Source organism: Gambusia affinis, linkage group LG17, assembly GCF_019740435.1.
Source record: "Gambusia affinis linkage group LG17, SWU_Gaff_1.0, whole genome shotgun sequence".
NCBI classification, from domain to species: Eukaryota; Metazoa; Chordata; class Actinopteri; order Cyprinodontiformes; family Poeciliidae; genus Gambusia; species Gambusia affinis.
In genome coordinates, this window is record NC_057884.1 from 15,452,628 (window position 1) to 15,477,777 (window position 25,150).

The 25,150-nt window shown below is 36.2% G+C and overlaps 1 protein-coding gene across 6 annotated transcripts in view; it reads right to left on the reverse strand.

Moving 5' to 3' along the window:
* LOC122847211 (spermatid perinuclear RNA binding protein) overlaps positions 1-24,658 on the reverse strand; it is an 83,985-nt gene extending 59,327 nt beyond the window's left edge. For 2 of the 6 annotated variants that reach the window (XM_044144679.1, XM_044144676.1), the window contains exon 1: positions 21,871-22,078. The gene's annotated coding sequence lies outside the window, so the exon portion shown is untranslated. Of the gene's footprint in view, positions 1-21,870; positions 22,080-24,410 lie in introns of those variants that run through there. The other 4 variants (XM_044144682.1, XM_044144681.1, XM_044144678.1 and 1 more) reach the window with 3 other exon arrangements.
* Between the last annotated feature and the right edge of the window lie 492 nt (positions 24,659-25,150).

Below are 25,150 nucleotides of genomic sequence, written 5' to 3' on the forward strand. Positions count from 1 at the left end.
TAATCCCAATTTTTTATTGTTTAGATGAATCTCTGCCTCAAAAGACAAAATCGGTCCCTTAAATTAACCCACAACTAAAAATCAAATATTTTTTTAAAAATTTAAATCTATGATGTACAAAAGCTGTCTTTGTGCCAGTTGATTGGAAGTCCTCAGTAACAGGTAGGGGTGGGGCACGATGCAATATGGTATGAACTAGCACATCTCGCACTTTTCTTAGGCGTTTAGCATTTTGTGAACGTTGCTAAGAAGAAAAAAAAATACAATGAATGTCTTTATTCCTCCAAGACGTCCTTAACCTTGGGAAAAGTTGCTTATTTGGTTATCCACCTTCTAATGTTTGCATAATTTAGTGCTGACCCCTTCTAAACAAACCTATGCGAGGCACAAAAAGTGATTACTTTAATTGGTCATGAATTAATCAGATAATCAACTCAGCTGCACTACCATCACATAGGGACACACGATATGTTGGGAATAATGTTGGTACCTGAAGTTATTTTTTAACATATTGGTATTGCCCAAAATTTTCATATTTGTTCATCCCAAATTTAAGTTTGAGTTAGTTATTCTTCATGACAACTATTTATTTTCTGTAATACCCTAACCCTGATCTTTTTCTAAAAAGGTATTTACTATGAGATTAAGAAAATACTCCAACATTTTACCATATTTGGACGCTTGAACATGTTCACTAATTGATTTCAGGACAAGGTTAGTTTGAAGTGTTCAATCTTGATAGTTACCAAGTACCACCATCGTTTTCTAGAACTCCGGTTTGTTATGCCGATCGATTTTTGTAATTCAAGCCCACATTAACCCTCAAATACTCAGTTAATACAAAAACATCTTGTAGAGAGAAAGGAATTTCATGAACTGTAGCACTGGCTTTCTGTCTTTATAAATTATTAGAACCAGTGAACACTGCTAGACTACTGAAAACATTAGGCTATCCATGTTGATTGGTGCAGCACAGGTTTTAATAACTCAGATAATAAAATCATATAGAATAATCAATACCTCTCGACCTCTTTAACACCATGTGTCATGTCATGTCTGCCTACACCTGACAGAGGTGAACCTGACAAACCAGATACAACGAACTAAAGGTTGGCACACCTTACTGCAAATCTGAGAACAATCTCCCAGCCAGAAAACAAAAGAAAAATCAAACTAATGCAAACTATTTACAGTGAGATGTTTGTAAAACCGTCACACCTCAGATAAAAGGGTATTACTCAGACGGGTGTTGGTTGGTGAAATGGATGTGGCAGTCATACAAGATAAACTGGTTTCATATCTGTTTAAGTGTTCACATGTGCACACAAGCAAACAAAGAAGAAGTTGGAATCATATTGACGTTTTGAAAGAACCACAGAGAAATGGTTCAGTAGGTGCAAAACTTATTTACTGCTTTAACTTTAAATACTATTTTCTTTAACAGAGAATGAGGTAAGAATTTAACAAATGTAGGGAAAAAAATTATCCACTAAAATTTTTTACAAATGAAATAAAGGTTTCACAAATTATATGCTTTGTTTAAAAGAAGCAGTAAGTGGTGTGATTCAATGCAGGTTTAACTTCTCTAATTACAACAGTTTTCAAAAAGGTTCTGGTTTAAAGAGATCCAAAATGAAAGGATTTAAAAATAAGGTTCAAAGCTATTATGTGTTTTTCAAAATCCCAGACTGTGTTTTAATAACTATTTGGTAAAGAATTACCCAGTTCAGGTTTAATCAGTCTAACCATTTCTTTTAAGTTGTTGCTTGTTTAGCTAGTGGATATGTTTCGCATGACAAATGGGACAATTTGAGTGGTGAAAGATATCCAATCAGAACATTTATTTTAATCAAATAAATAAATAGTTCCCCTCTTTGCTTCCATTTTCAGCACCTAACTTACAAACGCACAGCCAAAAACAGACATTATTCTCCAAAACTGCCTCTGAAAATAATTTGCTCAGACGTTTCTTCTTTTACTTCTTAGCATCAACTTGAATACATTTACATAATTCTTATCTAGCTTTACACACCTCAAACACACAATGAGAAAATACCAACATCTCTTTGATTCTAGCAAATAAACCAGAAAATTTTAAATAAATTATATTGTTCCTTTCTTCTCCCTGATATATTAAAGTTTCATTATGTTTGTATTGAAAACAGAAAAAGTATTACACCATACAGGTTTTAAATTTTTTGACAGCATGAGAGCACCTCAGGAGGCATTAAAGAAAAGACATAGTGTAGTACTTCCAGATGACTTTCAATGACAGACAGAGCCTCTGAAATGAAGAATATAACGTCTTGTTTAATTTACCAATCTATCGCCTCGCTTTTGGAAACCGTTAAAGATAACGAGAAGATTCTGAGCGTCACACTGAGATTCAACGGTGAAATGAAGCATAAAGACAGGCATTGTTTTATGCTCCAGCAGGTGGTAGAGAAACACAACTCTGTAAATAAAACACAGCCCATAAGATATTTAGCTTGTTAGTCACAGATTGCCAGTGCCAGTAACTGCCATACGAGCAGAGAGGAACACACCTAATGAAAGAGAAATGAAAGAGAGAATGCTGGCAGTCAAAACGTATCCACACCCTCTGGAATGTGTTCCACATTTTTACATTACAGCCACAAACTTCTCAATATTTTATTGGGATTTCATGTCATTAATCAATATAGAATAGCAATGATTGTGACAGTGGTGGCCTTTTTACATCTAACAAGATGTAAGAAATTTAGAAGGCAGTGTATTTTCTACATTTTCTAACTGCTTTCATAAAAATTGTGATCCATTTAATTTAATTCTATGTTTTCGAATAACAAACCTAAAACAAAAAGTACTTGTGAATCATATTAAACAAATAAAAAGCAGAAAAGCCCAGTTCTGGATCCTTGTCCTTAATCCTACAACTTGTATGACAAGTTGGTACAAAATAATGGAGCCGAGGCTTTCTAATACATAGAAAAAACAAAGGTCAATGAGCAGGTGAATGTTTTGCATTTATTTTTTAACAAGCAACATAGTTGAGTTGGGTCAGATGACAGACAAAGTAATGCTCTTGTATTGTGGTTTAACAGTAAAGAAATGTAAGACTTGAGATAAAGTTATGAGAACAGTAATTGATAAGAAAGCAGAGAAAAAGAAAGCCAGCCAGACAGTGCCAGGAAGGTTCCTCACTGAACCTGTTCTGCATTGTTGTGAAACAGGAAGCTTTTTTCTTCCTCTTTCCTTTTAGTAGGTACAACAGCTTCAGCTCAAACAGACAAAAATGCAGAGATCATAATTGTTAGTCTTGAATGAACAAATAACAGTAACAGACCTCATTGACTCACAAACCCAGTAGCCATTATAAATCAATGTACTCACAGGAAAAAAACACCAAAAACACAGTTATACTGACTTCAGATCAACGGGTATAAAATTCAGTGAAGTTAAGGAAAAAAAATTACAGCCTGTGACATAAAGTTAAATAGATTTTATAGGTGTGATAAGATCTAGTCAAAACTACATCCCCTCTAAGGACTGAAAGGAACATTACTACCAGTTATGCGATTATGCGAGGCTATTATCTGGTCTATTTGATGTCACCTCCACTGTGCAGCCGCTTTGTATCTCCCCTGTGAGTGATTCTTTTCATTCAATTAGTCACAAAAGTGTTTGCAACCAATGGTTGGGATTCAGCCTTTTTCCAGGCTCAGCTGCCACAGAGAGCTACTGTGCTGAATGAGTCCGACAATGAGCTCAAACAGAACGTAAAGAAATCAGTAAGAAGGGAGGGGATTTAAGGAAAACTGTTGTCTTTGCCTTTTTCTCCCCCACACAACCAATGTGAATGGACACAAACACCACAATGACAAAGAATAACAGTTGCTCTGGGCTTCATACAGCAGCTTTTAACAGTAGATCTTTACAACTCAGTCTTACCCAATCACTTCCCCTCTTTCTGGGTTGTCATAGTTACAGACTGCCTTCTTGTCTGTACTTTGTGAATGATGACACTTTACCACTGTGTCAAGGTGTGTGTGTATGCGTGCGTGTGTGGGTGCGCTGTATGATGAACCCACCAGAAAAGGATCTTAACACTTTCCATCAGGCTTACATCTACTCTCCAAGTAAAGGTCTCAGACAGAAAGGTGCGAGAGCAAAGAGTTATGTGGAGAGCGCGGTTAAAATAAGTGTTGCGTTATGCCACAAGTGATCAGATTAACTTCTTAAACAAGTCATGACAAGCTGTCTCCTATTTAAATATATAACCACTCTTCACAGCTATGCATGTGCATCACAATAAATCTAAATACTGAAAATGTATTTTATTTCAGTTGAAAAAGTGAAACTTGTAATATACTGATTAATAAAATATAGAGTGATATTTCAAGTGTATCCAAACATCTGAATGCTACCAGACTAATGATTTAAAAAATGTGATATAGAAATGTAATGGTATGGCCTTAGCATTTATCCAGTCAAACGACTAAGAAAAAGAATTGCTAATGAGACCGACTACTCACAGGGAGCATCTGAGCATACCAATGTAAAATTATATGGATAAAAAAAATGCAGTGGAAAAATATGAACAAACAGAAGTAATAAACGAGGATTATGAAGTAAGCATTCAATGCATATAGCAAATCAGTGGGCTGGCATGTCTGCATTTAAAATGTATTTCCTTAAATATAATACTAAAATAATGAGAAAAAATTTATAGAATTTAATTTATTAAGCCATTATCACTGAAATTAAAAAATAATGAGAGAAATTACTAAAATAATGAGAAAAAATTTATAGAATTTAATTTATTAAGCCATTATCACTGAAATTAAAAGAAGGTAACCATTACAGTTGAATTATATTACTTTGTATGTAATGAATCTATATAACATCATGAGAAAATGCTTACTCTTCTCACCACTTGAAGTCCACAAATAGTGTTATTTACTGGAAGGCATTATTTTATGTGTCAAAGGTTGAGCTTATATTAGAATTAAAGAAGACAAGCACACATGACTCCATAATTCCTTTATGGCTGCTTTCACTTTTTCCTTTAAAATATTCTACATTCATGAAGTGATCAGCAGATTACCATTCAACCCTGAATCAAATAAAAATTAATTCAATAGGAAGATTTTGGACAGTTGGAATTAGATCTAAAATTAGAAAATCGCAGTAATAGTAATCACAATAAAATAACAAAGAACTTCTTACATGTAATAACTGGCAGGTACTAATAGTTCTAATGCATCGTAAACATCAACATATTTTGCTAATTGAATTGACTTAAGCCTGTTGCAATAAGGAATAAATCAGCAACATAAGAAAATAAAGCAAGCTTGATCATTTCCATTTGAATGATTGATTGTTTTTCTTGAGTCTATCTTTCTACCAAGCAATGGATAAGAAAACATCTTCAGTTGGTGTTCTGGTCTCAAATAAACCTTTTTGAAGGCAACTATGTTGTCAAGACTTCAGTATCTATTTTATTAGTTATTTCAGTTGTTTTGTTTATTTGTTTTGGATATTAAAAAGGTGCCAGTTCCAGTTTTAAATTTTATATGAAATTAAAGGTTATTGGTCTTTGAGAGGATGTACTTGCATTACGGTCATATGCAAGTATGACCGTAAAACCATCTCAAAATGATGTTACCATTTATCGCATTCACCTTTGGGACACTTTATTGTCCAGCAAAATATGTTATTGTTTATTTGTTTTGGATATTAAAAAGGTGCCAGTTCCAGTTTTAAATGTTATATGAAATTAAAGGTTATTGGTCTTTGAGAGGATGTACTTGCATTACGGTCATATGCAAGTATGACCGTAAAACCATCTCAAAATGATGTTACCATTTATCGCATTCACCTTTGGGACACTTTATTGTCCAGCAAAATATGTTATTGTGACAGAGTACATAGACTTTGATGCCCTAAACATCACAGCAGCGACTGTGATGCTACGGCTCACAATGTTTGAAAAGAACATTATGACAATGGAAATAAAGCCAGTATCATCAATGACAAGTGTTGGGGAAATATCTTCCCTCATTTTGTTAATTCATTTTGTTCCTAACATCTGGATGTTTTCTAGCTATTTGAGTGCTGCCATCCATCTTAAATAAAACAGAACAGATGAAGCTGTCTACACTGAGTCCACTCTGGAGAGAGAGAAAATAATAGTGTGGGTAAATATGAGTGAGAGAATCCCAGAGAGAGAGACTGCACTCAGCCTCACCAGCTCCTGCAGACCTGCAGGTCAGCAAAGTCAGGATGCAGCTGAATGTGCCCTTGGTGCAGGAGTGTGTTCAAAAGTGTGAAATACAACAGATGGCATCTTGCAGATGTGTGTCGCTGTGTGTGTTTGACATTCAGCTGATGACAGGAAGGATATAAACACTTGAAACTCAACATGACACTAAAACCACCATCTGGACAAGTGTTGGGGAAAAAAAACCCATAAAACACAATCGTCCCTCATTTTGTTAATTTATTTTTGTTCCTAACATAACTACTTGTTTCTTTCTAGCTCTTTGTAGTGCTGCCATCCATCATCATTAGGGGGCAGATAGATGACCTGTCTACACTCAGTCCCTGAACTCTCAGGAGAGGAGGACAAGAAAGGTAAAGCACTGTGAAGGTTTAAGGGCATAACAGAATCCCTAAAGAAAATGAAAAAAAGTAACTTAAGGTTATAGCAAGTAAATCTCTTTTTCAAACCCTACGGTTAAAGCTAATTTGATTTAAATTTTAAATTAATGCCTCATTTCATTCTTAAAGGGTGATTTCTGTCTATATTTGTTTTAGTCAAACCCCACAGGTCCCAGTAATGTTTACTTCAATTTTATGCTATAAGGCAAGCATTTACAGTAAACCATCCACTGACCGAACCTCTGACAGAAGTGCTCCATATCTGAATTGTTGACCAGTGGGTAGCATCGCCTCATAAAAATCATTTCATGTTAGCTGTAGCATCATAATGACCGCACACAAGATTCCTTAACATGAACTTTGCAACAAGTGACATTGAATCATCTCAAAATGAAGTTAAACAAACCTCCAATATCTTAATTCTCTGACTGTAAAGCTAGTATTATAAATAAAGCTCATTCAGTTTTCAAAATAAAAGCACATTTTGTTATCTAGTTTTTTTTTCTTCATAAACTCAAATTTCTTTCTAATTTACCCATTACATCAATCTTCACTTTACTTTGTCACTTGCAAAATGCTGTGGAAATGTTTATTTATGCAATCTAAACCAAAGTAAGAACAAAATCTTCTTCATCATATACAACGAGCCACATAGGGGAGAACAACTTGAACATTAGGAATAGCAGGCGTTAACTACATCATTGAAAGCTGTTCATCAAAATAAAATCATGTACCATTTTATCCATTCAAAAAATTCAGTAACCTATTTCTACCATCTTCTTTTTAACTTCTATACATATGTTTATGTCTTCTGGGGTACATATAATAACTTGTTTGTTTTTTATAATAAGTCACAGGCAGTGGTGTTCTTTATATATTGGATGTTTTGGGGGAAAAAAGATGTTAAATATTCATTTTTAACCTGCCACAGACTTGGCTTAAACTTTGGATGAAGGACTTTGAACTTGACTTAAAATGACTCCCTCTGATTTTCTTTTTTCTTCAGACAACATTTATTCAAGATTCTCCTCAAATTCTTGTTTCAGTATTAAACAATCTAGGCTGTGTTCTGCATCAAATTCAGCGGGTAGCTGATTGATCTTTAAATTCCTGAAGGAGGAGGCAAAATCAAACAAAAAGAAGCTAAATATAGAATTGAGAAACATCCAAAAGGATGATAAAACACAGAGGGATGGCAATCATTAGGATGAAGGAGGAGTGGAATGAAGCATATGTATGTTGGGAGGACGATCAGAGGACAAACTATTGTCTCCTGGTAATGTATAAAAATAACTCTGCTGCTGCTTTCTTGCTGTGTTGCGTGGTGGAGGAGCTATCTAGGTCAGAAAATTCCCACTGAAAGGGAGGCGAGAAGGAGAGGTATCGCATTGATTCAGCCTTCTGTATCAGTCTGAGACAGAAGTCAGTGCCTCCTCACTAAAAGCTGTTCAGGATGAGGAGTGTCTCTTTCATGCTTCCATTTCACACATTTGCACAACAATTGAATCTAACTATTCATTCCACTAATAGGCTGTTCTTTCTCCATCACCAACAATTTTGCACTCCTCCTTTTACGTCCTCCCATGTTGTTTAACACCCTCTACTTTTACCCTTGATGCTATTAAATCACAAACTCCAAAACATCCACTGCATAGTTAAAAAAAGCAACAAAAAAAAAGGACAAAACTCAGTGTGCAAACTTAAATAACTTTTTCAATAATGTGAAAAATAAAATGAGACATCCAACTTGAAGTTTGATGATAAACGTATGAGAATACTTTGAACTTACAAAATACTGTCTGAATTTATCAGCCTTCTATTGTCATAATTACAAATGTCCCTGTCAAGATTCCCCCCCAATACTGATTTGAGTCCAAAAATCAAGGCCATGTACATCCTGGAAGGTTCAATGAATTTAAAGAGCTGGAAATAAACCACATTTCATCATTACATAGTTTGCACTCATATGTTATTTCCGTTCTATTTAAGTCATTCAGCAATGACGTTCTGGATATTGCAGCATCTGTTTTTCTCAACAAGCTTTTTTTTTTTTTTTTTTTACATCAAAGCCTTTTATTTCTACATATTTATCCAACTTGACACAGTGTTAAATAAACACCATGTTCATGTCTTGCTATTGCTGACAATGTTGTAATAGTAAGCACATTACTGCAGTGCTAGGATAAGCATTTCAATCTGTTTACATATGACTTATTGAAAATTGGGCTTGTAGCATTTTAGTACTGTTTCAGTAAATTATGTGGACGTAAAACACAAAATATTTCTGTCCTGCTTCATAAACGTTGCCTTTTGCTGTATGTGGGACGGCTAAAATTTTAACGGCGAGCATTTCAACCACTCTCTGCCCTTTTATTATTAAGTGAATGCAAATTAGATTATTCAACCTCTCCGTAATTTTAATTATTAATTAATTATTCCCATTGATACTACATAAATACGACTGCATGCGTTGAAATACACCAAAAAAACTTTGGATGCCGAAGCACTGAAGGTTAAATACAGCATCACTTTCAGGCATCGTTCTCTTTGGACTACTTGGACGTAGATTTACCAAATATAACCATGATAACATCTAAAGTCCTTTTAAATATTTAATTACATTAGGGAATTCTTTTGAAGGATTACAGATTATTTGCTTACATGACAGGACTAACAACACTGTTTGAGTTGCTTTACAAAACATTTAAAACTTGAGATTTACTTCAAACCAAAATACACTTTTAAGCTTTCTTTTTCATATTTTCTAAAGTGGAAAAAAAACTGTATGGTGTACTGTGTGATTCAAATTTTTCACTGCTGCCCTAGCTACATCTGAAGGTAGAAGAGTAACTCATAAACCAAACTCTGTGTGTTTTTCAGCACTTCAGAGGTTTAATTAAATCTTCAGAGATGAAGAATGCGACAAGCATGCTAAGCATTTTAGTGGCTTAATCTGACTATTACACATTGATAAGAGCTAAATGTGTGTCCAGGAGATACTTAAAACCAGAATGATTACAGATTTTTGTTGTTGCAAAAGTAACAACACCACAAAATGCAGATGCAAAATTCTACTTTTTGGAATCTTGCTTGTATAATTAATACATTAGACATGACAAAGCTAAATTTATTTAAAATGAGTTCAGTGCTTAAAATAATTAGGAACTCAAGACTTGAATGGATTAACCTGCTGTGCCTGTCCAAAATGGGCAGGGCTGATCTCAGCTGGCTCACTGGGTGCAACAGAAATAGCGTGAGCTGACCACAGCATAAGGGTAAGCAGAAGCACACCTCTAAGATTCTTTACACTTCAGCCACCTGCTGGATTAGAGGCTGTAAAAAAAATACAAGAAAGACAAGCAGATTTATATGAATTAAGCAAGATGTGGGTATATCTACTTTTAAGAGACAGAAAATAATCCAAACTGAGACATAATGTTGTAATGGTGCTTTACAGACTTTTGAAACAGGCCACAAAGACTAAGTTTGATAAGTTCAAATTAATACATAATATAACACTGTCCAAATCATGCTGTGGTTTTCAGTGTTGTAACAGTAGATCTTTGACAGTAAGATAAAAAGTGGGAGCAAATTATAGCTACCAACTTCATTTTGCAAATGTGAGCAAAAAAGGGAAGTGTTCCTTGCTTAATATTTTACAGAATGTAACTATATTATAACTTTATTTTATGCAATTGGCTAAATTTTCTGCTATTTTCCATTGTAAGATTATGGGCAAAAGAAAGATCTGCAACAATTGACTAAGTAGCTGATACAGATTTCTGAACAAAACAAAGCTGGGCATTGTTTAAAACCAAGGAGGTGCAAAGTTGAAAGTCCAAAAGTATGAAGCAATAAAGTTAGTTTATGGCTGACTATGCAGTAGTAAATCTAAAATTTTATTCTCTAGAGAAACTTTGGAGTTGGAGAAAAATCTTTCGTTGAATAACAAATATATAGTTTACAACAAATCCCTCAAATCTGATGTACACAAAGTAATGTTTAGATCTACATGTTGCAGACACATTTATGAGAGTGATGTCTCACACGAGGCAGAATTAGATGTACATGGTTTGAAAGCTGTTTAGCTTGAGATAGCAGCTCTGAGTGCTGATATGACACTACAGTTTACAAAAAACTGCTTTACCCTGGGAGTAGAACCGATAGGAACCTGACTACCTAACACTGACTGACAGAAGCAGAGATGTTTATTTGTTGAACAGAGAAAATGCATTGAATACAGATTCAACAACAGCACACAGATCCAACACAAAATTTGACTGTAAAGCACAGACATGTGTTGGCACTAGATTAACAAAGTAAAACAATAATGTATTAAGCAGTGATTTTGGTTTAACGGTATAACTTTTTTTTGTATCCAATTTCTCATCCTATTAGATTTCCTGTAAAACAGTATAAATTATCCTGTATGAGCAAGTGCCAAAAGCAATGCAACAACTGATAACAACTCAGTTTAGACATCAAAGATCAATATTGAAACGTATCATTAGGTCACAGGAACTATCCACAGCTGGAAAAGATTGTAGTTCCCTGTCTGTATTTTTCAGACAAGAGCAGGGATTAAAGCAGGAAGCATATTAATAAAACCCATGGTAATAACCCAGCTGCTGTCTACATCTTCCATAATCAATAAATGACCTTGTGTGAATTGGGATCCCTTCCAGATAAAACCTTTGTCATAAAACATGATTTGTTTTTCCTGTTTATTGTGAACCAAGAATTAATTTCCTGTTCTTCCATCCTCGTTTCTGTGATACAAAACGCTGCAAGAATGTTAATACTGAATGCGTCATTCAAAAGTTATGTTGCTGAAATTGTGCACAAATACTTTTTAGACCTCAGTGATATTCAGGTCAGTGGACAGATTTATTCAATATATTTAAATACCTAGAGGTGGGCATTTAGTGTAATATATAGTCATATTCATTAACTAGAATATTAATCTCATGTCTCATTTGTCACACATCAAAGCTGACTGAGTTAAATGTCTTCAGCTGTTGTAGGAGTACCACTAGTGGTTGTGGGCTGCCTGCAGTGGCAGAAAAAGATTTTGGCTCTCTACTCCGAGCCGACTAACTGTTATATAGAGCAAATATGCAGAAAACGCAAAAAGAAAAACGGATTGTGAACATTACTGATTTTTCACGTCAACCAGAACTTACTCAAAGAAGTAGTGTAACGGTGAATATTTCAAAACTTTTCAGTATAAACTGATGCAGACAAAAAAGTGAACAAAGAAAAGAGGTGGTGATCTTTTGTTTATTTCTGAAGTCAGAAAGTGGATCTGAGAGTGAGACCAAACCCAACGTAACTTACCACTGACCTAAACTGAACCATTTTAAGGATTGCTTTTATGAAACCAACTGCTGCTATTAGCCATACATAAAGTCTACTTGTCCAATATCAGATAAGGAACCAAAACTAGTTTGCACAGAAACTTATTAGTAACTAAAGCAGATATTTGTCGCCAAACAGGGAGCAAACACCCAACAATCCACAAAATAAGTACATTGTTCTACTTTTTGAAAGATCAGTCCCAAGCTTCTGAGAAAGAGGAAACAGCAACTAGGCAGAAATACAACAGTTTACGGAAACTTACGAGCAGCTCATAAAGCTGCAGCTGACCAGTCACAGCAAAGTCTGATTTAAGAGGATGGGGTCCTCTAAAGCACAGTCACTGTTGGGGCCCTCGGAAGACAAGTTTCAACTATGTGTAAAAAATACTAAAGGTTGTTAAGAAAACATAATCTTCACGGTTTCTAGAGTTTTTCCAAAAATGATCTTTGAAAAAGAAAAGCATGGGGCAATTTGCATATTTAGAAATTCTAATTATTTGAAATGCATCAAAAACAACAACCATAAAAAATACCAGTTTGAAGAGGTCTTATGATTTGCTCTTCTTCTTTCTGGCATAATTAGGAATAGGGAAAGTTAAATGGTTGCTAAGTTAGAAAATGGTGTTTTAAAATACCGTCAAACCAAATCAACGGCATACAGTCATTTTAATCGATATAAAAGACAAAAAAACAGAGGTTTCTCCAGTTGTATAAAACAAAGAGTAACAGTGTGTCCTGAGATATCTCTTTACTTATGCTGCTATGTAACTAAATTGAAATTACATTTTCGTAAAGTGCCTTGAGATGACATTTGTTGTGAAATGGCACAATATAAATAATCTGAATTGAAATTGAGTGTTCTCCCACATGCTGCTGCAGATTGCTTTACTTCAGTTATCATCCTTTACAAGATCAGGCCATTCTTTAGTTTTAGATTCCTTGTGCTTCTGTTTGTACCTTAGTATTTCAATACAGTCTTCAGTTGTGTATAATCTCTGTATCTGTTTGTTTTGAAAACATCTTTTGCGTAGGTTTGAGTTTTATCCATATTTGCTTCATGTTTTCCTGTTTGCTTATGGTCTTCTTCCTAATTAGTGTTGTGACTTTAGTTTTTGAATCCTCTTTTATGTAAAATTATTTTTAACCTGCCTGTTCCCTGCCCTTTCCCTGCTTTTGGGTTTTACTTCTTCACATGTTGTGACAAAAATCGCTTAATACTGTGAACCGGGTATTTTTCCCCTAGGCTATAATACCATGAAAGTCTCATGCCTGGTTCTATTTTGGAGTTTTTACATAAAAATTTAATGGAATAAGATGCCTCTCAGTAATATGAGCTTGCAATATGCTGGAGTCGAAAAACATAATTTTATTAAAAGCAGAAAACTCCCACTTTTTCAAAACATTTCCCCCCAGTTACTGCCAATTGTTAAATTGGGCCAGTGTCACCAACAGTGGTTATAGGACAGATATTTTACAAGCTAAACAGCAACTATGGAAATACTTGTATTAAGTACATTTACAAGATAAACAGGACTTTGTGGTACTAGTTGTCTTTCAATTAGACCAGAAACATGCAGAGATAGAAAGGTGGCCAGTGGATCCCCTCTTACTGCTATGCCATATGCAGTGATCAGTATATTTAACCACAACCGTGTAATAGTTTACCCTCGACAACCAATTTTGTTAAAAGTGTTAGGAATTCATTAAATCCATTTTATTTAGGCAGAAGTCACCTTGGTCCATAAGCATCAAACAACTTTGCAGCTCATTATGTATAAACTACTTTATATTTAATGTTTTTGTAACCCTAAAAAATTTTTTAAAAGTCTCTTGGGAACCTTTTTGTTTTTATCACTTTTGAGCTAATGAACAGTTTGTATTTTTATTGTATTTTTAACTCAGTTTGGCTTTGTTTTTCATTCCACGTAGTGACTGAAAAACAGAAGGTGAAGGAGTCTTTTTCTGTCAGCCTGTTTTACCAGCATTATGACAGGATGACTCTGGATTGCTGCAGGGAAGATGGCAAACTGTTCAGCCTTCTTAAAAAGCTGGGTCTCCAACCTTGGAGTGCCTTTGTGAAGGAGGATGCTGACCTGAAACCCACACTCTCTCCGTGTGCAAGCCAGTGTAGGTAGACCAAGTGCAAGCAAGCCAGTATGTTATCCTGACAGTGTCACAGAGGCTCATGTTTGTTTGCAGAAAAACCTGCCTAAGTGGTAACATAGCATCATGTTCCAGGTGCCTTATTTAAGAATTGTTACCAAACTGATTATAAACTAAGTTTCAGATATGAGAGGTATACATTGGTATCCAGGAAAAAGAAAGATTCTTTCTCCCACAGGTAAATGTGTTTGAGAATGAAATGTGTATCGAAAAGAATAAGATTTAAAAAAGATACCAACTGAGACTAATAAGAATGGGTCACTATCCACACTGCAACAAGTCCTGTATCAACATCAGCTGAAAGGGTGCTCAGCACATTAGAAATGATCACTTCAAAAGCAACAGTAAAAGACAGATTAGAGTTCTAAAATGCATTTCAATAAATTTTTTGAGGACGTATTGTAGTCTAATTAAACAAACTTTTTCATTTGGCCACAAAGACCGTTGTTGCATTTGATTTTTGCCTTTTTTTAATATGTATATATATTTGAAAGAAATGCAGAGGTGCAATGTTATTTGACAAACTATTGGCTGGCATTTTCAAAGCAGTCAATCTAAAAAGGCTGTACCTTCTTTGATTAAAAATAAGGGTGGCTGTAGGTGTCTGTGTCTGCAGATGTATTAAGGATATGCTGTGTTTATTAATATCTATTTAGGTATATTTAGTGATTAAAGTATTAACACAAATAGCTATAAGTGGTCTTAACGAGAGTCTCAAGTATTTGTGGAGATGAGCTATTCTCGAGTAGTTGTGGTTCCTAACCTCTTCAAGTACTGGGGTCCACTGTAATGTACTTTTATCTAGGTAGCACACAATAATAAACGTTTGTGTAGAAAAAGGCACACAGAAATTTACCATTGATGTAGCATTTAATCTGTTTATTTAGTCTTTAGCACTGTCATATACCTGTTTTTAATATCACAATGCAAAAGAAAAAAAACAAAAAATCTATCCTTATCTTAAAAGCCTCTAGTAATGCAAAGCTGGATTTTCACACCTTATATCTTAGATGGACAGAGGAAAGATGCAGTGAGACAACTCATTAATAAAAAGTAAGAACAACATATAGATTCTTGCTGACAAACACAGTCCTCTTCCTCTCCAGATTTGCAGCTACACACACATGCACACGGGCAGCCGACTGAAAGGTAGCTGTGCATGCACTAGTCACACCGACTGATGATGAGTGTGCTGGAGTGAGAAGATGAAAAGATCTCAGAGGAAATATGGTGGCGTTTCACAGCAAGTGCTGTCGTCTGCTCTCCAGCACGTATAAGTGTGTCAGAAAGAGTTCGCTGCACTGCTGCATCCTCTGCTATTCAGACATGTTCTCCCAGCAAGCTCCCCATATATGCCTGAATCCAGCTCAGTAGACATGAAGCAGACATCACATTCTCAAATCTATGTTACAGAAATATATGTGCATCCATAAAGTTACAAAGTGGCCACACACAGCATATCTTGCACCAGATAAACTTTGGAGGCTTTGCATGCATCTGTGAATAAATAGGAAGTATGAGCAATGAATCATTTTACTACATTAACAAAAAGCAGGTCTGATCTTACATGTATGAAGTTTTAATCTTGATTCTAGTGTGTCATTCAGCTTGCCAGAATCTCATAAATCCCCTTTCATTAGATAAACACCCACATCAGAACTCTCACCAACATCTCCCTGATAATCTCCATAACCAATTATAGGGTGATCCGCCTCTGCGTAAAATGAAAACAACGCTTAATCTGCTAACCCCAGTCAGTGGGTCATTATGGGGGAAAATACAGCTTCCAGCCACACGAGGTGACTAAAACCACAAAAAGATTAGCTTATTTATTAGTAGCAACAACTCATATAATTCTTGATTTATTGTGGCAACAGTAAACACTATAAAAATGCCAGCGAAACCCAAATGCTAATGGTAGAGTTGTGATTGATATTACCTTTTTTTTTTTTTTAAATGTTACATTCATAGAGAAGCAATATATCAGTGTATTTAAATGAAATGATTTAAACTAAGAACCTACACCATGGTCAGTCTGTAAAAGCCTCAGGATAAATTTTGATGGAATTTTGTAGTTAAATAGAAACGAGAGAGGAGCTATGCGTTTTCTGCTAGTTTCAAAAACCTCTTTCGAAAGAATCAGCAGCACATTTTGGTTTAGATATTTTCTGTACTGTAGTTCTTCCAAAATAAACAAAGAAAATCAGAATGAGATGACTGTCTGTATTTACATGGTGAAATAGAAATTGGTCAGGAAAGGTGTAATTAGTACATCTAAGATATTAGCAGTATTTCTTCTGTGACTATTACTTCTGTATACAGATATTTAGTTTATTTTATCCTCCACTGCTTCCCACTTAGACACATAGTTGAACTAAGGTACTAGAACTAAACTGGCAACTATCCCTTCCTACTCCCAACATGGTCTACCTGGTTTAAATTCATAGCTTGATCTTCCTGGAACTGTGAATGAGGGTAAGCTACAGTTTCTCTGATCTAAGCTCTTTTTGATACAGTAAGCAGAGCTGCATGGGACATGAGACGAGGAGAGTTACTTCGTGCATGTGAATGTGAGAATGCATGGAGATGAACGTGTGCATGTTGAAGAGAGAGGGAAAGGGAACAAAATGGAAATAAACAACAGCTTGGATCTGTGTGGAAACGGGCTACTGTCATATGGTCTGTTGGGTTTTGGCCAGGAGAGCATATGAAAGTGTTGGGTAGAATGCTGAGGAACATTGTCATTATGATGCAACATCAAATAAGAATTAAGTTTACTTCTTAAACAGTCAGTAGTTTGGAGAGGGCTATTTGATAAGCTATATTCTGACAATCTGCAGAACTCCTGCCAATATCACATCACATGTCATCTTGAAAACCAGTGATAATGTAAGTTAACCAGCCACTAAGTAAGAACTCACTTACCATGAGTACAATACTGACAATTACAAATACTGACAACATCTAATATATGATGCATAAAAATATTATCTATACAGTACACATTTATGTCTTTTCTCAATAAGAGCTCCTACACTGAAGAGTGTTCTTGTTATTGCTGTTTCTATGTATGGCGAGATTACTGATTCAAAAAAAATTAATTTTGGGACACAGAAATGCTATTAATCATTTGGATACCAGTCGATTTCTAAGTCAATCTAAAAAAACATGCATGTTAATATTCAAGTGAGCTAATTTCTTTTCATTTTAATTCCTTCAGAAAAACGATCATAGACTTATGAATAAAAACTAGGTTAAGAATTAGCAATGTAACAAACAACTAGCCTAACAGAGGCTCTGATCAGGGATTTGTTGGTCAAATAATATGGACCCCAACTGATTTGTTGTTCACTATTTGTAGATTCATTTATTCAGGTATTTTTCTATAGAATGTAGCTTGCAATTATTTTGTATAAAATTTGCCTATTGATATTTTGTGTAGAGAACATATGACGTATTTAAAAGAAAATGCTGCCTGGGAAGATGACATGCTGCTTGATGTATCATTGGCAGAATGTACTTTAAAGTACTTTTTAAGTTTAATAAAAATCAGGTAAAGCTTGGAGATTTTTGGTTTGATGTATAGTTTTTTTTTTCTTTTGGTTTAAAAACAATTACCTAAGAGTCTGTAGCACATGATATTTTTTTCTTTGATTTACCATCCTCACAGTAAAATCAGTACGACATTTTTTTGGATTGTTGTATTCATATTGCTAAAAGATAGTCACAAAACTATTGATAAAAAATATCTGAGACGATACAATGTCCGTTGAGGATAAATACATTTTGTTCTGATTTGTTTTTCACCAACTGTTTTGAAAAATCTGACAAAGCATTCCTCCCATAAAAAAAGTATGAAGTAATAATTTTTCACAAGGTCAATTAAGCCTATGGTTGCAAATCAAACTGCTGATGATAACCCTCATAAAAGATCTAGATTATTTACTAAGCTAGCTTCTCACATTCAATAGGAGCAGAGCACTTGTAACACCGCCCCAATAAATTTTAAGGATATAGACCCTTAGCATGCCCGTGTAGCTAGCCATTTACCTTTTAATGCAGCAGATTCTCCAGATCATCTAGATACCGCAAACCTGGCAAACCAGTACTTTCATAGTTCATTTCAGGTTCAGTCTTCATGCTAAATATCTGAGCCTTACAAGGCCATCTCTCCTGTCCCTGCCTCTTTCTGTCCAAACTGTCTCACTTTGTTTCTCTCCCTGCCTTGGATCTCATGTCTCTGTCTCTGTCACTCCGACCTCTTCCTGGATTCCACACAGAGGTGAAAGGAAACAGGAATGGCTTTAGAGGCGGTTGGCAGTACAATCTCCATTTCTTCTCCTTTTGTAGCTCTCACACTCAACACACACACACACATGCACACGCAGTCAATATTCCTGTTTTGGTGGCTTTGTTCCTTTGCCAGTTGCAAAGATGTTTCCTCAAACATGATGAAAGCCATTCCTGTTTCTGCAGATGACATGCAGGGGAGAGTGGGTGTTTGCATGTGTATTTGCATGTGTGCAAGATCAACAACAGAGATAGATATGGTCAGCAGGATGGGTCTGAATCAGCAGAGTGCAGATGGGTCCTTTATTACAGTGTAAGGAGGAGGAACATTCAAAACAGTGGCACTCTCTGTTGCCTGCTGCCCCTTTGCACAGTCACTTCTTCAGCACAGCACCAGTGGGACTCCCAACTCCCTGTTGTGCTTACAGAAACCTTGGCAGCCAGCGTCCATGTCCCCCAATAAGGAAAGCTTTTGCTAAAGCTTTAGCCAATTGGATTAGAGCTACATTTCCCTAGCTGACATAATTCCAAATGTGCTGCTGTAAGCTCAAATTTGAGAGATGGTGGGAAGACTCATGTTTCACCGATAGACACCAGAACTCACATGCTGCTGGGCAGTGCAAGAAGAAAGAGACATCCTGCGTCTGTTACTGAGACTCTAAACAATTTGAATAGGGAACATAATATAAACATCAGCAGAACCCCAGACAAAAAGCAGACATTGGAGGGTTTACATTAAGAAAGACCTGAACCAACCAGACAAGGGAAAACAAGTTCAAACAAAAAAAAAAATAAAAATACACACACACACATATATACATACATGAATACATACATACATACATATATATTCAGGTTATTCCCACAATATCATTACAATATCTGGATCTGTACAACCTTTTGATTTTGTTGGTTTTTATTCGTGCTCATGTTAGTGGAATTATTTGATCTTAACCTAAAACAAATATGATGGTGATTCTAAGTAATAAGATGATAATAGGGGAAAAAAAATTGTACTCTGCTGTATCTGGGTTTTCCATCCAGGGTTCATAATGGCTTTGTTTGTCCTTAATCTGGGTGCAGGCACAAGTAAGTTCCATTAGTGGAAATTAAACCCCTGTCTAAATCCACTGAGGCGAGCAGTGCAAACTCTTGCCTGAATCACCTGATTTATACCAGGAATATCAAACACCAGGCTCAACATATAACATGTAGAGGCCTGGAAAACAGCCTGTAATATACACAGAGAATTTGTTAAAGGCAGCAGTTCCTGTAACACACTAGTAAAGATGTGTACAAAAAAGACACTTAAAAAAATTAATCCTTTGTTGCGGTATTTTGGAAGAAAAAAAACTACTGCAAAGGAAAAAAAAGGGAAGGCTTTTATAGTTCTTTATTAGCCATGCTAATGTATGTAGAAGGTGCTTTCCATATCCATAGTGACACTAGCATCATCATCATAACACTAATTTAAAACAAATACTGAAAAGGCAGTAATTTTATAAAACTAATTTTTGAAACAATTTATGGAAAAATACACAACATAAATTAAAAATATTGATTTTTCAAAAAATGTCACACACAGGCACCAGAACTTAGGAAAAATAATAATCCAGGAAGACAGACAAAAAATAAAATAAAAGGTCTTTATATCCTCATACTTTTGGACAATGAGCAAAAGTCAATGCAGGAAACTTTATCTCTAATAAGATCCTGGAGTTTGGATTCAAGATGCACCAAGGCTTTTGCTGGCCATTACAAATATCTGTTTATTTTTTTATAGGTCCGATCTATAAACTAATATTTTTTAGAGTGGATGAAATAAAAAAATGTGCTGTATATTCTTTGACAAAAATCCTGAGAACTGCAAAAAAAAAAATATCTCCATATATGTTTCAAAGAATTGGTTCCTGATCTTTACATTATCTTTATCATATTTAGTAAAAATGCAAACTACATGCTGTTGGTTGATTCATTTACAGACTGAAAACAGAGGAGGGTCTAGTTTTGATGCTTTAAATGAAAAGGAATATAGATTCAAATCTATCTATATTTGACCAGCCCCTGGGTAAAAAAGATTTTTTTAAAAAGAGATAAAAATAGAATTTATCCAATTTCTATCCTTGATAGATGGTGCATTTTCAGTCTAGATCTTTCACACCAAGGTAAAGTCTGAATATGAACACCCTCACTCCATGTCTTCGTCTCAAAATGCACTGACAAACTGCACTGTATGCAATACAAGAGAAGCATTATATGGCTGCAACAAGCAACACTCTAACGCCCCGTTTCTACTCTATAAATCAGCTCTATCCGGGCAAGGGAAGCAGGAGCTGGACTTATTCAACAAAGACACCCCACATTACTATCCCAACTAGAGCAGGTATGTCTGCGTGTGTATGTGCGTGTGCGTGTGTGTGTGTGTGTTGTTGGATCATCTCAAGCACATGGAACTGGGTGGAGCAAACAAAAATAACCCAAAGGCAACAGGGCCATTAGTCAGGCTGGGAGATCACCAGGAACCATGACCTGATAAACCAGCACAGACTGCTGGAGCACAGCAGATAGCAGCTCCATTAATTAGCCAGTGAATCAGAACAGCAGCAAACTGTTGCCAGCCACATACTGTAAACATCAAGCAGGAAAGATCTCATTACGCTAAAGCTGGGAGGTTAACTAGTGGATAGGCTTGTTATGATTCCCGCCTCAATTGTTGAAGGAATAAAAGGAACTACAATTACATCTCAGGTGTAAGTATGCAAACAAGCTGGTTCAGCGAGAAAGAGCGGGTGCAGCTTAGCGTTTCATCATTTCATTTCTTCTTTTCAGGTACGCTAACAAACTCTGCGGGTATACTTCTGCTGCAGCTGCTGCATGGGGAAATGGTTTAACCTCAGAGCCTCAGGAAATTACTTTTAGTTCCCTAAAGCGACGTCCTGACGAGATTAAAAAACAGAACAAAGGTGACTTATAACTTTTTTTGTGCGCCACCTCAGCTGGCAGGTGTTTCAAACATCTCAATAGAATATAGAGGCGAACAAAGAGCCGAGATATTTCGCAGTAGGGTACAGTGCGGAAGTGGCAAAACACCTGCAACGATACTTATATTATTACTTTAATCACAAAAAGCAAGAAAACAGTTACTGAAAATGCTTTTACAATATGAACGTTGGGGAAACTTCATATTTTCACTTTTAGTTCCTCTTTTTCATTGGCACACACAAGCGAAAGCAAACATAGTAAAAATAAAAATAAAAAAAATACTTCTTAATGGTTTCCCATACATTTAATAGACATAAGCCGGTGATAAACTAAATTGCACATTTCCAACACTTACAGCTATGTTTTCTCTCCGAGCGAGAAGCGCGTGTAGACAGAAAATAAGGGGAAAACGTACTGAAAGAAAACAGTAACTTACTGAGCTGGCAGATAGTTATTGGGAGTCCAACACAGAACAAATCCAACTGAGTAATGAAAGGGAAAAAAAGCTTAGCCCGACAAATAACAGAGCAGCCCAGTTCCAACGAGGACAAGTCCGACACTAACAGCGCCTTGACAACCGGAGCAGCGAAAGCGAGTTCGGGGTGTATGGCAAGACAAGTGATTATATAATTTTCACCAGCTCTAAAAAAGGCTACACTTATACCACGAGGGGGCGTCATTAGGCGACAGTAGAGTTTCTAAACCAAATTTTCCACGGGAGCCAAGGTGAGGCCAGTGTTTCTGGGGGGGTTTATCGTCCACAGATGTAAGTAAGCCACTTGTGCCTCTGGAGCTGCAGGTTGCAGACCCCTGATCTAGCAGATCCAAACTAGGATCCTATCGCAATACAACTACATCTTAATATATCATTTATTATTGAAGTAAAACTTAGAAAATAAAAAATGAAATTAATACAAAGACCAATTAGTTGTGTTTCTTAGTAATATTTCTCCATAGAGGGGACATTAAAAGTCTTAAAAATTCATATGTTAAAGGTTTTTTCTTTTCTTTTTTAAGCTCTAGTAGACTATTAAACTAGGGTGACCAAACGTCCGTATTTCCCGAGACATGTCTGTATTTCAAGTCCTGTCTCGGGGGTCCCGGGATATTTTTAGAAAGTGAGGAAATGTCCTGTTTTTTCATGGTTTATGGGATGTCAAGGGAATGTTTTTTGTCTTTTTGTTTAGATAGTTCTTGCCACACTGCCATGCTAGATGATTTTTCATAGTTCCTATTCATGTAACTGTGAAACCCTTTTTTTTGTCTGAAGTTGGTAAGTTTTCATTTCATATCAAGACAACCAGAATGAAGAACTGTATCTGGTTAGACATATAACACTGAATCAGAATTATAACAAAGAGGAATTCCAGATATTTATCTCTTAACTATTTGCATTTGGAGTACAGATTAATTGGTTTAATGACAGTTGCAAGGAACTGCAACACTGTTTCAAATATTCAAAGAAAGGGATACAAGATATAAGATCTATATGTTTTCTGTTTAATCCTGATCGGGATAGTGGCTGGAGGTGAAGCCAATCTTATTGGGTGATTAGCAACACACTGACCACTACCACCACAAAACATTGGCAAAGAAAATGAGAACCATTGTGGACATATAGATATGTAAAATGCAAGCTTTCCCTTGCTTCCATTGAGAAAAAAGTTCAGAAAACATGTATTGCTGTTTCTTGATACTATTCCAGAAAATAGTTTTGAATCTACTTAGGATGTGTTCATTTTTGTTTTATTGTTATTATTAATGACAACAAAAGAAAATGTTTGCCATCATAGCGTGTGCAGAATAACACTAAAGTGCCAGTGACTGACTGAAAATGTCGATGTCAAAAAGTTGAATTTGTGACAGGACCGTTGCTTCATTAAATTCTACAACCGCCTGCCATACAACCGCTTTGCCGATCTCTCTTGTCTTGCAGGAGACAACAGAAAGCAAAAGAGAGGGAGAATTTCCCTTGAGATGAATGGTGAAATTGCGCAGGCGCGAACGAGGTCGACTCATTCCGGTGGAGACGGGCTGAAAATGGCAAGTGCAAAAAAGTGCTGCATTTACTTAATGGGGAAAGGATCAAAGATGGATAACAAGGTGGCATGGCGCGATGACATCTTATTTCTGAACGTTTTAAAATGTCGGATTATAGACAACAAGATATTGAGTCATTTATATGAGCTAAATGTGAGATCAATTTGACAAGTCATTTTGAATAAAATTAAAATCAATCATTTAACTAAACTTACAGGGTGATGAAATGTTTTGTTGTCAAACACAGAAGCTGCAGTGACATAAAGAATAAATACAGAGCCTGTGCGGAATGGCAATTAGTCAATTATTGATGCTAATGGGACTTCTTTGTAAGAGCAATACAATTAATCACAAACTGAGCAAATCATGATTACAAAGCAAAAAGTGTCCCCTCTTTATCAAGCAGAATCATTACGCTCTCCAGACAGTGTTATAAATAATTCAGCAATAAAAGCTTGCCTCTGCTTGCCTGCCTGCCTGCATGCAGCATAAAATAATCCCCTCCGGTGCTCGGCATCGATCTAAAGAGGGCGTCACCAATTAGAACAAACCTCGGGACCAAATTAAGTTCAGTCAACATTCCTGCTGTCGAAAATGCCTGCGACGGGTCAGCCTAGATCAGCCAGGGATTAGGAGGCTTCTGTCAACTATCAATAGCCATGTGCCTGCAAAGACACAAGGGGGAGGGAGGTAGTGCATGGTGTGGAGCAGGAAGGGGGGGTAGTTTCAGTGCAGATCCAGCAGCCAGCCGATGATGCTGTTCGTCCTGTCCGCGGATCGGAGGAGAGAATCACCCATCTACAAGCGGCAACAAATTTAATCCTGCACTGGACATATCCTGTCCCAGATCCCGCCGCCGAACGGCTCTTTATAATACAGCTTCAGAGGACAGAGTGTAAAACCAAGAGAGAGATGAAGAGGAAGAAAGCAATTTACCTGCGCACTGCTGCTCCCGATCAGCCTGCTGATAGCACTTCCCACTCTGTGTTGCTTCCAGGGATGCCGCTCACTCCGAGCTGCTGCTCTCCGCTCAATTTAGACGAGGGGATTTGTTCACGTGGCCGCGCTCGCTGCTTGTAATTGGCGGAGCGGCGCTCGCTGTAGATGACTGCCCCGCACCTGTGCGCTACAGCGATGCGGGGATGGGATGGCCACTCGGTGCGTGAATCTTTCAAACTTCCTGGATAAAACGGGTCATACCTTTTTTGGCTAAAGACCAATTGCAACACTGAAAATTTGAGTTTTTCTCATGCATAAATGTAGTAGTGGGTCTTCTATGGGGTGAGAGCCTTAATCTCTCTCTCCCAAAGAAATTCCAGTTTTGAAAAAAAAAAAAGTAATTTAACAGAAGCTGAAAAATAGACTAAGACAGATCAGTGGAGAATTTTGATAAGGGATATATGGGCAACTGTTCAAGGTGGCAATAAAAAGGGGGCACACAAGTACCTTTGAAGGGTGGCATAGATAGATAGATAGATAGATAGATAGATAGATAGATAGATAGATAGATAGATAGATAGATAGATAGATAGATAGATAGATAGATAGATAGATAGATAGATAGATAGATAGATAGATAGATAGATAGATAGATAGATAGATAGATAGATAGATAGATAGATAGATAGATAGATAGATAGATAGATAGATAGATAGATAGATAGATAGATAGATAG